Here is a 12,017-nt window from a genome sequence, read left to right on the forward strand (position 1 = left end):
CTGTAGTATTAATAACAGTGCGATACTCGAAGAGCGTAGTGGGATCGCGGTGGCTCATCAGACCGCTTTGGGGGAGGGGGCTGGCGTCAGGATGGCCGAGCGGTCTAAGGCGCTGCGTTCAGGTCGCAGTCTCCCCTGGAGGCGTGGGTTCGAATCCCACTCCTGACAAAAAGCTTGCTCCATTCCCTCTCCAGTCGGGTGCACATGGGTGAAGCAGCCTGACGTAGGAGACGTGCACCTATAGGCACGCGCGTGTCCCATACCTCTCCTGATTTAGCTCGTACTCCATAGGATGGAAGCGGCTGCTCTGGCTTTTTCACTCGAATATAATCTGATCGCAACAGAAGGCCGTGCAGCCCAGTGCTGGTTTAAGAATGCCTCGTGTCTTCAGGCCCCTATTCCATCAGGTTACCCCTTTGGAATAGTCGTCCGAAAATGACGGAAAAGGAGAAGCACGTAAGCTCCCACAAACTGCGTTAGCATTAGCGGTTGGAATCTGATGGGAGAAAAGCAACCCGGCTCGCCGTCAAGCAATCCATCCCTGGTCTCCCACGTGACGGGCGGGAATACGCACCACTATACTAACGAGGAGCGCTTGCTTGGCGCTTGAAGACACTTCCTCTTGCGGCTACTACTGTTTCCGGTTTCGCCTTTTATTTTCATTCCTCCCAGAGGAGCGCATGAAAACGTTTCCATCTGCGCCATCCTCACCCCTCCACTGCTATGGTCACTGCTCCTCCTGGTGCACTGCAAACACCTATTCAGTCGGTTCTTTCAGTTTGAATAATTAGATCTTCAAAGGCTGGAAGTAGGGCGCAAGGCATGCCAATGCCAAAAGCGTGGTTGTCTGCTTCCAAGTGTGAAATGTCGCTGGGGGACGCTGAAGACATGACTTCCAAGGCAGCAGGTCCAAGCGATTTAGCGTTTGTACAAGAAGCAGGAAGAGAGAAACGGCACTCCGCCTTTTTCTGGGCAGGCGCACGGCGACACGAGAAGGACGCCGTAGTCGGCAGGATTCGACCCGGCGCGGGGAGAGCCCAATGGCTTTCTAGTCCATCGCCTTAACCGCTCGGCCACAACTACAGGGAGCGCCGCCGCCGCCGTCTTGCGATCATTTAACACGGAGGGCGAGGCGGCGGAGGTAACCTTTTTCAACGTCGCTCTCCGTTTCAAAAAAAAAAAAGGCAAATGACATGCTAGCACTCAGACACCCCTCAGAAGATTGAAGGGTGGCTTAAAGCTGGAATGATTAGGTCTCCCCGCTCCGACACCAAAATGGAACTTCGTTAGGCAGAGAGAAAGCAACATCGGAGGAGCGTGAACGAGACTTTCGAAGCTGCTCCACACGGCACTTTGAATCGCAGACATAGCAGTGTTAGAGGCAGGAATCGCCTTTGCGAACGCGATGAGAAACAGAACGCAAGCTCAGGTCCTGCGGTTTAATAAGCAGGCACGGCTTTCATGCGACTGCACATTTCTTTTCTGGAGCGAGTTGACTTTCAGCTTCAAGAAATTCACACAACTTCCGAAATCCGAAATACAAATCTGGCTCATCGCTGCACAAGAAATGCCGCCGGCTGGCAAGAAAATGACAGCGATGTTTTTCCTTAACGACAAACTTCCGATGGAGAAAAACAACGGCGGTGTGTCGTGGAAATTTAACTATCAAGGAAGCCACAAGAGAGAGTTCTCACCTGAGTAAGGTCTTTATTTCAATATTGCAATATTGGGAGCCCTGTTGCCACTTCGCAAAGTGCAACCAGAGACTCAATTTGTCACAAGCAGTACAGGGTTTTTATAAGACGTTGCGCTGTAAAAAAGCTCAGTGCTTTGTCCCTTCAAAAACGTCCCCTTTCCCTAAGACAAAACAGATTACATCATAGAGCGAGAGAAGAAGCACTAGATTTGTTATTCAAAGCTTATCAGTTACTTTCGGCTAATTCTAACGAACCAGACAGCATATATTGTTTTGGTACATTGTCTTCTAAAGTAACCCAAACAGTGTACTTTGTTGACGCACTGTTTTCTAAAATTCTGCACGTACTGTAGCACAGCAATTACATCCTTGAAATATATTATCTAAAAGCACCAATATATTTTTTTCAAAGCTCTCTACATTTTAAGAATCAATTTACTTATTAGATTTCCACTTCAATTCCCTCCTTTTTATTCTTGAAAATGATTAAAAGTTAGATTCTTCATATGGACTCCCAGGAGGCTCCCATACTTCGGATTCTTGCGTTCTTATCAGAACATACTGATGCGCAAACATATTCATTACCATATTTGAAAAGCATTGGAATAATACATGTCATATAGCAACATAAAAACAGGAAGACAAGTATCACAGCCCCTATAATCGGTGTTAGTAACTTAAAGAAAAACATTTCCCCTGGCCCAAACAGTGATTCTAACCAGGAGAGAAATGGGTGAGGCTGTAGAATGAGGCATTAAAGCACATACATAACAAGATGCATTACATTTCTTTAACTTTAACTGTTCTTCTAGTTGTTGTATCTGCCTGGTACTAAAACTACCATTTTCTGGAAAACCTAACTTACTCCACGATGGAAGACACTTTATTCCCCTTTCTCCAAATTCCCTGTACATGTACTTCGCTGGACCGCTCGGTCCTGTTTCCGTCTTCGAATTTTCATTTCCCATTTTTACCGATCGGTGCCTTACTTTAGAACCTTATCACATTAACTACTCCGCAGAGCAAAAACCACACGTCTGTGTTAAGATAAGTTCTTTATGAGTCCCGGACTCATCAAACCCGCGTGAGAACACCCTCACCGGCCTGCTCTTTCTCTGCTATAAGACCACAGAAAAAATTCTTATAAATCGTCTTAAAACAAAAGTTCGTTAAAAGGATCACTTACTGACGTCAGACAGCCGTGAATTCTCCAGACGCGTCTCAGGAAGGACAAACAGTTTATCCTCCGAGGTTCGTCCAATTTGCTAAAATTGTCCGGCTCCGGATGGAGTTTCAGCAGCCGTCCGCGCTCAGGTTAGTGTCCCATCTGGGGTGCCAATTCTGTCGTGGAAATTTAACTATCAAGGAAGCCACAAGAGAGAGTTCTCACCTGAGTAAGGTCTTTATTTCAATATTGCAATATTGGGAGCCCTGTTGCCACTTCGCAAAGTGCAACCGGAGACTCAATTTGTTACAAGCAGTACAGGGTTTTTATAAGACGTTGCGCTGTAAAAAAGCTCAGTGCTTTGTCCCTTCAAAAGCTTCCCCTTTCCCTAAGACAAAACAGATTACAACATAGAACGAGAGAAGAAGCACTAGATTTGTTATTCAAAGCTTATCAGTTACTTTCGGCTAATTCTAACGACCCAGACAGCATATATTGTTTTGGTACATTGTCTTCTAAAGTTACCCAAACAGTGTACTTTGTTGACGCACTGTATTCTAAAGTTCTGCACGTACTGTAGCACAGCAATTACATCCTTGAAATATATTATCTAAAAGCACCAATATATTTTTTTCAAAGCTCTCTACATTTTAAGAATCAATTTACTTATTAGATTTCCACTTCAGGTGCGTGTCTGTCGGCTTGATTCAGTTTAATGCAAGTATTCATTCTCTTTCTGGAATATACAGCTTGCGACAGATGAAATACAATTCTTGGCTTTTCTGGGTGGGTGCAGAAGAAATCCTGCCGGCTGCTTCTGGAAAAGAATTCCAGCCTTTTTTACTCTTTAACCAGAAACTTGCGAATGATACAAAGCAAGCGGGGGGCGTTTCTGTGCAGCTGTTAACTGAACGGCTGCTGGTTCAAGCCCACCCAGGGCTTGTTCCGATTTCAACATCATGCCCCCTAAAGGTAGACTGGATTTCTTTGCGAAACATTCACCCTTTGGACATTTCAGGAAAGGTGCGTGTCGATGCAAGACTTGAAAAGCTTTCCATACAACGAAAAAAATAGTGCTTTTGATTGAAGGAAACGGCAAGAGCAGTTTGAGCAGCTCCGGCCTCTCAAGCGCTTTACAAAGTGATCGGCACCTCGATAGGCAGTTTAGAAGGCTGAGAATGATGCTGGAAGCACAGCGACGTTCTAAAACCAGCGCTTGAAAAGCATCTGCATACATAAAATGTCCATTTCTCAAAAGCTAAATCTGCAGCTTCAGAAGATTGTCAGCTGTATGTTTTCGTTCTTTGTTTCCTTTTTTTACATGACAAGCTTTCGAGAAATGAACTGTCGTTTGTGATGAAGGCTGCATTCGAAATTGTGCATCTAGCTTAGTTCAATGAAATCGGAACGTGCGCCTGTCTCAAACGGATGGCTCTTTGCAGGCACACTACGGAAACCTGCGGGCGCAAGTTGGGAGAAGTGACTCTTGCAGAGTGTCGAGCTTCGAGAACAGGACTCCGCTCAGGAAGATATTGCCACGTGTTGAAGAGTTGCTTTTCGCCATTTCTTTCCCATATTTTTCCAGTGCGGTTCAAAATGTTACGTACGTACGTGTTACCTGCAAAATCACAGTGAAACTGTTATGGCGAAAAGATTCCAAATAGTTATTGTATTAGAATAGCTCTGCAATTTCTTAGCCTTCGTACACGCAGTGTTTAAGGAAAGGCTAGAGTAAATGAAACTGTAAATAGACAGGAGCTCTTATCAGTTTTCATACAAGTTATGATGGCTGCAGCTCCTATCTGCGTCAGAGTGACCGGAGCCAACGGATTGTCTGCGGAACCTTTGATTTATCTCTCGGGCAAAGAGATAGATAAGCCCTTTTCATCTCAGTTTCATCACACCTGTGCATTAAAGTTTAGTGCTCGGTACCATCAAGGTGTAAGAGGGTCAAGGATGAGCACGAAACTTTGTTAATAAGGAGACGGGCACCGCCCAACGTGGGGCTCGAACCCACGACCCTGAGATTAAGAGTCTCATGCTCTACCGACTGAGCTAGCCGGGCGCCAGGGAAGCAAGGGGTTAACGTGTCCCTGTTGACATCAATTGGACAAGGTATACTTCCTGGCTTTTCATCATGTGGTGACCGGATTCGAGAGTAGCACACCCTGTTCTTTGTTGATTACTGTACCTCAAGCAGCGCAAATGTCAGTAATCATTGAAATGTACGACCTACAATCTCCTCAGCATGCCCGCGTGGACTCCTCTGTGATCATCCTTCTACGTTCTGCTGTAGTTTTCATGCAAGTGAAAACCGTGCTCCAAATAACAACGGCACAGTTGTATCCTGCGGTAAGCATTCTTCTAATTCCATCGTTTTGCTCCAGGGAAAAGGTAGCGCATCATAGTGTTGATATTCCAAGGTCTCAGAGTCCGTATTGGATGGCTTGGATGCAGACATCGCTCAGAGCTCCCAGTATGATTTTCCCGAGTTCAGTTTTGCAGTGTCTTAGTGCTTTCCTGCTTCCAGTGGGTCTTTGAATGCTCTGCTAAGTAGAGACGTGACATAATTACTAATGCGACCGACTGTGCTGGCTGTTCCTGGTTAATAATGATTAATGCGAGAAATCAATATAAACATAACTGCTTCGATTTCGAGAGAGAAACTCAGAACAGAACTTAAGGAAAGGGAGATCCACACTACTTTAATGCACTTTGCTAACCCGATGGAATGCTTATGAACCATGCGTAAGACACATGTAGCAGAGGATGGTTTCGATCCATCGACCTCTGGGTTATGGGCCCAGCACGCTTCCGCTGCGCCACTCTGCTGACGGCCATCCTACGCGTTCCACCTAACTGCTCTTTGTATTTCCTACATAAGTGATGAAAGAGTTGAAAGTTTCAGTGACAAACGCAGACGTCACTTTGAGCGCTTGGTGTTTTGTAGCACAAATCATCACACGCTGCTCTACACTGGATTATAAAGGCCGACACATTTTCCAAACATTTTAATGCTGGAGTCACACTGTAGTATTAATAACAGTGCGATACTCGAAGAGCGTAGTGGGATCGCGGTGGCTCATCAGACCGCTTTGGGGGAGGGGGCTGGCGTCAGGATGGCCGAGCGGTCTAAGGCGCTGCGTTCAGGTCACAGTCTCCCCTGGAGGCGTGGGTTCGAATCCCACTCCTGACAAAAAGCTTGCGCCATTCCCTCTCCAGTCGGGTGCACATGGGTGAAGCAGCCTGACGTAGGAGACGTGCACCTATAGGCACGCGCGTGTCCCATACCTCTCCTGATTTAGCTCGTACTCCATAGGATGGAAGCGGCTGCTCTGGCTTTTTCACTCGAATATAATCTGATCGCAACAGAAGGCCGTGCAGCCCAGTGCTGGTTTAAGAATGCCTCGTGTCTTCAGGCCCCTATTCCATCAGGTTACCCCTTTGGAATAGTCGTCCGAAAATGACGGAAAAGGAGAAGCACGTAAGCTCCCACAAACTGCGTTAGCATTAGCGGTTGGAATCTGATGGGAGAAAAGCAACCCGGCTCGCCGTCAAGCAATCCATCCCTGGTCTCCCACGTGACGGGCGGGAATACGCACCACTATACTAACGAGGAGCGCTTGCTTGGCGCTTGAAGACACTTCCTCTTGCGGCTACTACTGTTTCCGGTTTCGCCTTTTATTTTCATTCCTCCCAGAGGAGCGCATGAAAACGTTTCCATCTGCGCCATCCTCACCCCTCCACTGCTATGGTCACTGCTCCTCCTGGTGCACTGCAAACACCTATTCAGTCGGTTCTTTCAGTTTGAATAATTAGATCTTCAAAGGCTGGAAGTAGGGCGCAAGGCATGCCAATGCCAAAAGCGTGGTTGTCTGCTTCCAAGTGTGAAATGTCGCTGGGGGACGCTGAAGACATGACTTCCAAGGCAGCAGGTCCAAGCGATTTAGCGTTTGTACAAGAAGCAGGAAGAGAGAAACGGCACTCCGCCTTTTTCTGGGCAGGCGCACGGCGACACGAGAAGGACGCCGTAGTCAGCAGGATTCGACCCGGCGCGGGGAGAGCCCAATGGCTTTCTAGTCCATCGCCTTAACCGCTCGGCCACAACTACAGGGAGCGCCGCCGCCGCCGTCTTGCGATCATTTAACACGGAGGGCGAGGCGGCGGAGGTAACCTTTTTCAACGTCGCTCTCCGTTTCAAAAAAAAAAAAGGCAAATGACATGCTAGCACTCAGACACCCCTCAGAAGATTGAAGGGTGGCTTAAAGCTGGAATGATTAGGTCTCCCCGCTCCGACACCAAAATGGAACTTCGTTAGGCAGAGAGAAAGCAACATCGGAGGAGCGTGAACGAGACTTTCGAAGCTGCTCCACACGGCACTTTGAATCGCAGACATAGCAGTGTTAGAGGCAGGAATCGCCTTTGCGAACGCGATGAGAAACAGAACGCAAGCTCAGGTCCTGCGGTTTAATAAGCAGGCACGGCTTTCATGCGACTGCACATTTCTTTTCTGGAGCGAGTTGACTTTCAGCTTCAAGAAATTCACACAACTTCCGAAATCCGAAATACAAATCTGGCTCATCGCTGCACAAGAAATGCCGCCGGCTGGCAAGAAAATGACAGCGATGTTTTTCCTTAACGACAAACTTCCCATGGAGAAAAACAACGGCGGTGTGTCGTGGAAATTTAACTATCAAGGAAGCCACAAGAGAGAGTTCTCACCTGAGTAAGGTCTTTATTTCAATATTGCAATATTGGGAGCCCTGTTGCCACTTCGCAAAGTGCAACCAGAGACTCAATTTGTCACAAGCAGTACAGGGTTTTTATAAGACGTTGCGCTGTAAAAAAGCTCAGTGCTTTGTCCCTTCAAAAACTTCCCCTTTCCCTAAGACAAAACAGATTACATCATAGAGCGAGAGAAGAAGCACTAGATTTGTTATTCAAAGCTTATCAGTTACTTTCGGCTAATTCTAACGAACCAGACAGCATATATTGTTTTGGTACATTGTCTTCTAAAGTAACCCAAACAGTGTACTTTGTTGACGCACTGTTTTCTAAAATTCTGCACGTACTGTAGCACAGCAATTACATCCTTGAAATATATTATCTAAAAGCACCAATATATTTTTTTCAAAGCTCTCTACATTTTAAGAATCAATTTACTTATTAGATTTCCACTTCAATTCCCTCCTTTTTATTCTTGAAAATGATTAAAAGTTAGATTCTTCATATGGACTCCCAGGAGGCTCCCATACTTCGGATTCTTGCGTTCTTATCAGAACATACTGATGCGCAAACATATTCATTACCATATTTGAAAAGCATTGGAATAATACATGTCATATAGCAACATAAAAACAGGAAGACAAGTATCACAGCCCCTATAATCGGTGTTAGTAACTTAAAGAAAAACATTCCCCCTGGCCCAAACAGTGATTCTAACCAGGAGAGAAATGGGTGAGGCTGTAGAATGAGGCATTAAAGCACATACATAACAAGATGCATTACATTTCTTTAACTTTAACTGTTCTTCTAGTTGTTGTATCTGCCTGGTACTAAAACTACCATTTTCTGGAAAACCTAACTTACTCCACGATGGAAGACACTTTATTCCCCTTTCTCCAAATTCCCTGTACATGTACTTCGCTGGACCGCTCGGTCCTGTTTCCGTCTTCGAATTTTCATTTCCCATTTTTACCGATCGGTGCCTTACTTTAGAACCTTATCACATTAACTACTCCGCAGAGCAAAAACCACACGTCTGTGTTAAGATAAGTTCTTTATGAGTCCCGGACTCATCAAACCCGCGTGAGAACACCCTCACCGGCCTGCTCTTTCTCTGCTATAAGACCACAGAAAAAATTCTTATAAATCGTCTTAAAACAAAAGTTCGTTAAAAGGATCACTTACTGACGTCAGACAGCCGTGAATTCTCCAGACGCGTCTCAGGAAGGACAAACAGTTTATCCTCCGAGGTTCGTCCAATTTGCTAAAATTGTCCGGCTCCGGATGGAGTTTCAGCAGCCGTCCGCGCTCAGGTTAGTGTCCCATCTGGGGTGCCAATTCTGTCGTGGAAATTTAACTATCAAGGAAGCCACAAGAGAGAGTTCTCACCTGAGTAAGGTCTTTATTTCAATATTGCAATATTGGGAGCCCTGTTGCCACTTCGCAAAGTGCAACCGGAGACTCAATTTGTTACAAGCAGTACAGGGTTTTTATAAGACGTTGCGCTGTAAAAAAGCTCAGTGCTTTGTCCCTTCAAAAGCTTCCCCTTTCCCTAAGACAAAACAGATTACAACATAGAACGAGAGAAGAAGCACTAGATTTGTTATTCAAAGCTTATCAGTTACTTTCGGCTAATTCTAACGACCCAGACAGCATATATTGTTTTGGTACATTGTCTTCTAAAGTTACCCAAACAGTGTACTTTGTTGACGCACTGTATTCTAAAGTTCTGCACGTACTGTAGCACAGCAATTACATCCTTGAAATATATTATCTAAAAGCACCAATATATTTTTTTCAAAGCTCTCTACATTTTAAGAATCAATTTACTTATTAGATTTCCACTTCAGGTGCGTGTCTGTCGGCTTGATTCAGTTTAATGCAAGTATTCATTCTCTTTCTGGAATATACAGCTTGCGACAGATGAAATACAATTCTTGGCTTTTCTGGGTGGGTGCAGAAGAAATCCTGCCGGCTGCTTCTGGAAAAGAATTCCAGCCTTTTTTACTCTTTAACCAGAAACTTGCGAATGATACAAAGCAAGCGGGGGGCGTTTCTGTGCAGCTGTTAACTGAACGGCTGCTGGTTCAAGCCCACCCAGGGCTTGTTCCGATTTCAACATCATGCCCCCTAAAGGTAGACTGGATTTCTTTGCGAAACATTCACCCTTTGGACATTTCAGGAAAGGTGCGTGTCGATGCAAGACTTGAAAAGCTTTCCATACAACGAAAAAAATAGTGCTTTTGATTGAAGGAAACGGCAAGAGCAGTTTGAGCAGCTCCGGCCTCTCAAGCGCTTTACAAAGTGATCGGCACCTCGATAGGCAGTTTAGAAGGCTGAGAATGATGCTGGAAGCACAGCGACGTTCTAAAACCAGCGCTTGAAAAGCATCTGCATACATAAAATGTCCATTTCTCAAAAGCTAAATCTGCAGCTTCAGAAGATTGTCAGCTGTATGTTTTCGTTCTTTGTTTCCTTTTTTTACATGACAAGCTTTCGAGAAATGAACTGTCGTTTGTGATGAAGGCTGCATTCGAAATTGTGCATCTAGCTTAGTTCAATGAAATCGGAACGTGCGCCTGTCTCAAACGGATGGCTCTTTGCAGGCACACTACGGAAACCTGCGGGCGCAAGTTGGGAGAAGTGACTCTTGCAGAGTGTCGAGCTTCGAGAACAGGACTCCGCTCAGGAAGATATTGCCACGTGTTGAAGAGTTGCTTTTCGCCATTTCTTTCCCATATTTTTCCAGTGCGGTTCAAAATGTTACGTACGTACGTGTTACCTGCAAAATCACAGTGAAACTGTTATGGCGAAAAGATTCCAAATAGTTATTGTATTAGAATAGCTCTGCAATTTCTTAGCCTTCGTACACGCAGTGTTTAAGGAAAGGCTAGAGTAAATGAAACTGTAAATAGACAGGAGCTCTTATCAGTTTTCATACAAGTTATGATGGCTGCAGCTCCTATCTGCGTCAGAGTGACCGGAGCCAACGGATTGTCTGCGGAACCTTTGATTTATCTCTCGGGCAAAGAGATAGATAAGCCCTTTTCATCTCAGTTTCATCACACCTGTGCATTAAAGTTTAGTGCTCGGTACCATCAAGGTGTAAGAGGGTCAAGGATGAGCACGAAACTTTGTTAATAAGGAGACGGGCACCGCCCAACGTGGGGCTCGAACCCACGCCCCTGAGATTAAGAGTCTCATGCTCTACCGACTGAGCTAGCCGGGCGCCAGGGAAGCAAGGGGTTAACGTGTCCCTGTTGACATCAATTGGACAAGGTATACTTCCTGGCTTTTCATCATGTGGTGACCGGATTCGAGAGTAGCACACCCTGTTCTTTGTTGATTACTGTACCTCAAGCAGCGCAAATGTCAGTAATCATTGAAATGTACGACCTACAATCTCCTCAGCATGCCCGCGTGGACTCCTCTGTGATCATCCTTCTACGTTCTGCTGTAGTTTTCATGCAAGTGAAAACCGTGCTCCAAATAACAACGGCACAGTTGTATCCTGCGGTAAGCATTCTTCTAATTCCATCGTTTTGCTCCAGGGAAAAGGTAGCGCATCATAGTGTTGATATTCCAAGGTCTCAGAGTCCGTATTGGATGGCTTGGATGCAGACATCGCTCAGAGCTCCCAGTATGATTTTCCCGAGTTCAGTTTTGCAGTGTCTTAGTGCTTTCCTGCTTCCAGTGGGTCTTTGAATGCTCTGCTAAGTAGAGACGTGACATAATTACTAATGCGACCGACTGTGCTGGCTGTTCCTGGTTAATAATGATTAATGCGAGAAATCAATATAAACATAACTGCTTCGATTTCGAGAGAGAAACTCAGAACAGAACTTAAGGAAAGGGAGATCCACACTACTTTAATGCACTTTGCTAACCCGATGGAATGCTTATGAACCATGCGTAAGACACATGTAGCAGAGGATGGTTTCGATCCATCGACCTCTGGGTTATGGGCCCAGCACGCTTCCGCTGCGCCACTCTGCTGACGGCCATCCTACGCGTTCCACCTAACTGCTCTTTGTATTTCCTACATAAGTGATGAAAGAGTTGAAAGTTTCAGTGACAAACGCAGACGTCACTTTGAGCGCTTGGTGTTTTGTAGCACAAATCATCACACGCTGCTCTACACTGGATTATAAAGGCCGACACATTTTCCAAACATTTTAATGCTGGAGTCACACTGTAGTATTAATAACAGTGCGATACTCGAAGAGCGTAGTGGGATCGCGGTGGCTCATCAGACCGCTTTGGGGGAGGGGGCTGGCGTCAGGATGGCCGAGCGGTCTAAGGCGCTGCGTTCAGGTCACAGTCTCCCCTGGAGGCGTGGGTTCGAATCCCACTCCTGACAAAAAGCTTGCGCCATTCCCTCTCCAGTCGGGTGCACATGGGTGAAGCAGCCTGACGTAGGAGACGTGCACC

The 12,017-nt window shown here is 45.8% G+C and overlaps 5 non-coding genes across 5 annotated transcripts; 3 read left to right on the forward strand and 2 right to left on the reverse strand.

Moving 5' to 3' along the window:
• The first annotated feature begins 85 nt into the window (after positions 1-85).
• Positions 86-168, forward strand: trnal-cag (transfer RNA leucine (anticodon CAG)). Its single transcript has one exon. It is a non-coding gene; the product is annotated as a tRNA-Leu (tRNA).
• A 4,685-nt stretch (positions 169-4,853) lies between these two features.
• trnak-cuu (transfer RNA lysine (anticodon CUU)) lies at positions 4,854-4,926 on the reverse strand. Its single transcript has one exon. It is a non-coding gene; the product is annotated as a tRNA-Lys (tRNA).
• A 1,048-nt stretch (positions 4,927-5,974) lies between these two features.
• On the forward strand, positions 5,975-6,057 carry trnal-cag (transfer RNA leucine (anticodon CAG)). Its single transcript has one exon. It is a non-coding gene; the product is annotated as a tRNA-Leu (tRNA).
• A 4,685-nt stretch (positions 6,058-10,742) lies between these two features.
• trnak-cuu (transfer RNA lysine (anticodon CUU)) lies at positions 10,743-10,815 on the reverse strand. Its single transcript has one exon. It is a non-coding gene; the product is annotated as a tRNA-Lys (tRNA).
• Positions 10,816-11,863: 1,048 nt separating this feature from the next.
• trnal-cag (transfer RNA leucine (anticodon CAG)) lies at positions 11,864-11,946 on the forward strand. The gene has a single exon. It is a non-coding gene; the product is annotated as a tRNA-Leu (tRNA).
• Positions 11,947-12,017: the final 71 nt, after the last annotated feature.

Source organism: Atractosteus spatula, chromosome 25 (assembly GCF_055471065.1).
Source record: "Atractosteus spatula isolate fAtrSpa1 chromosome 25, fAtrSpa1.hap1, whole genome shotgun sequence".
NCBI classification, from domain to species: domain Eukaryota; kingdom Metazoa; phylum Chordata; class Actinopteri; order Semionotiformes; family Lepisosteidae; genus Atractosteus; species Atractosteus spatula.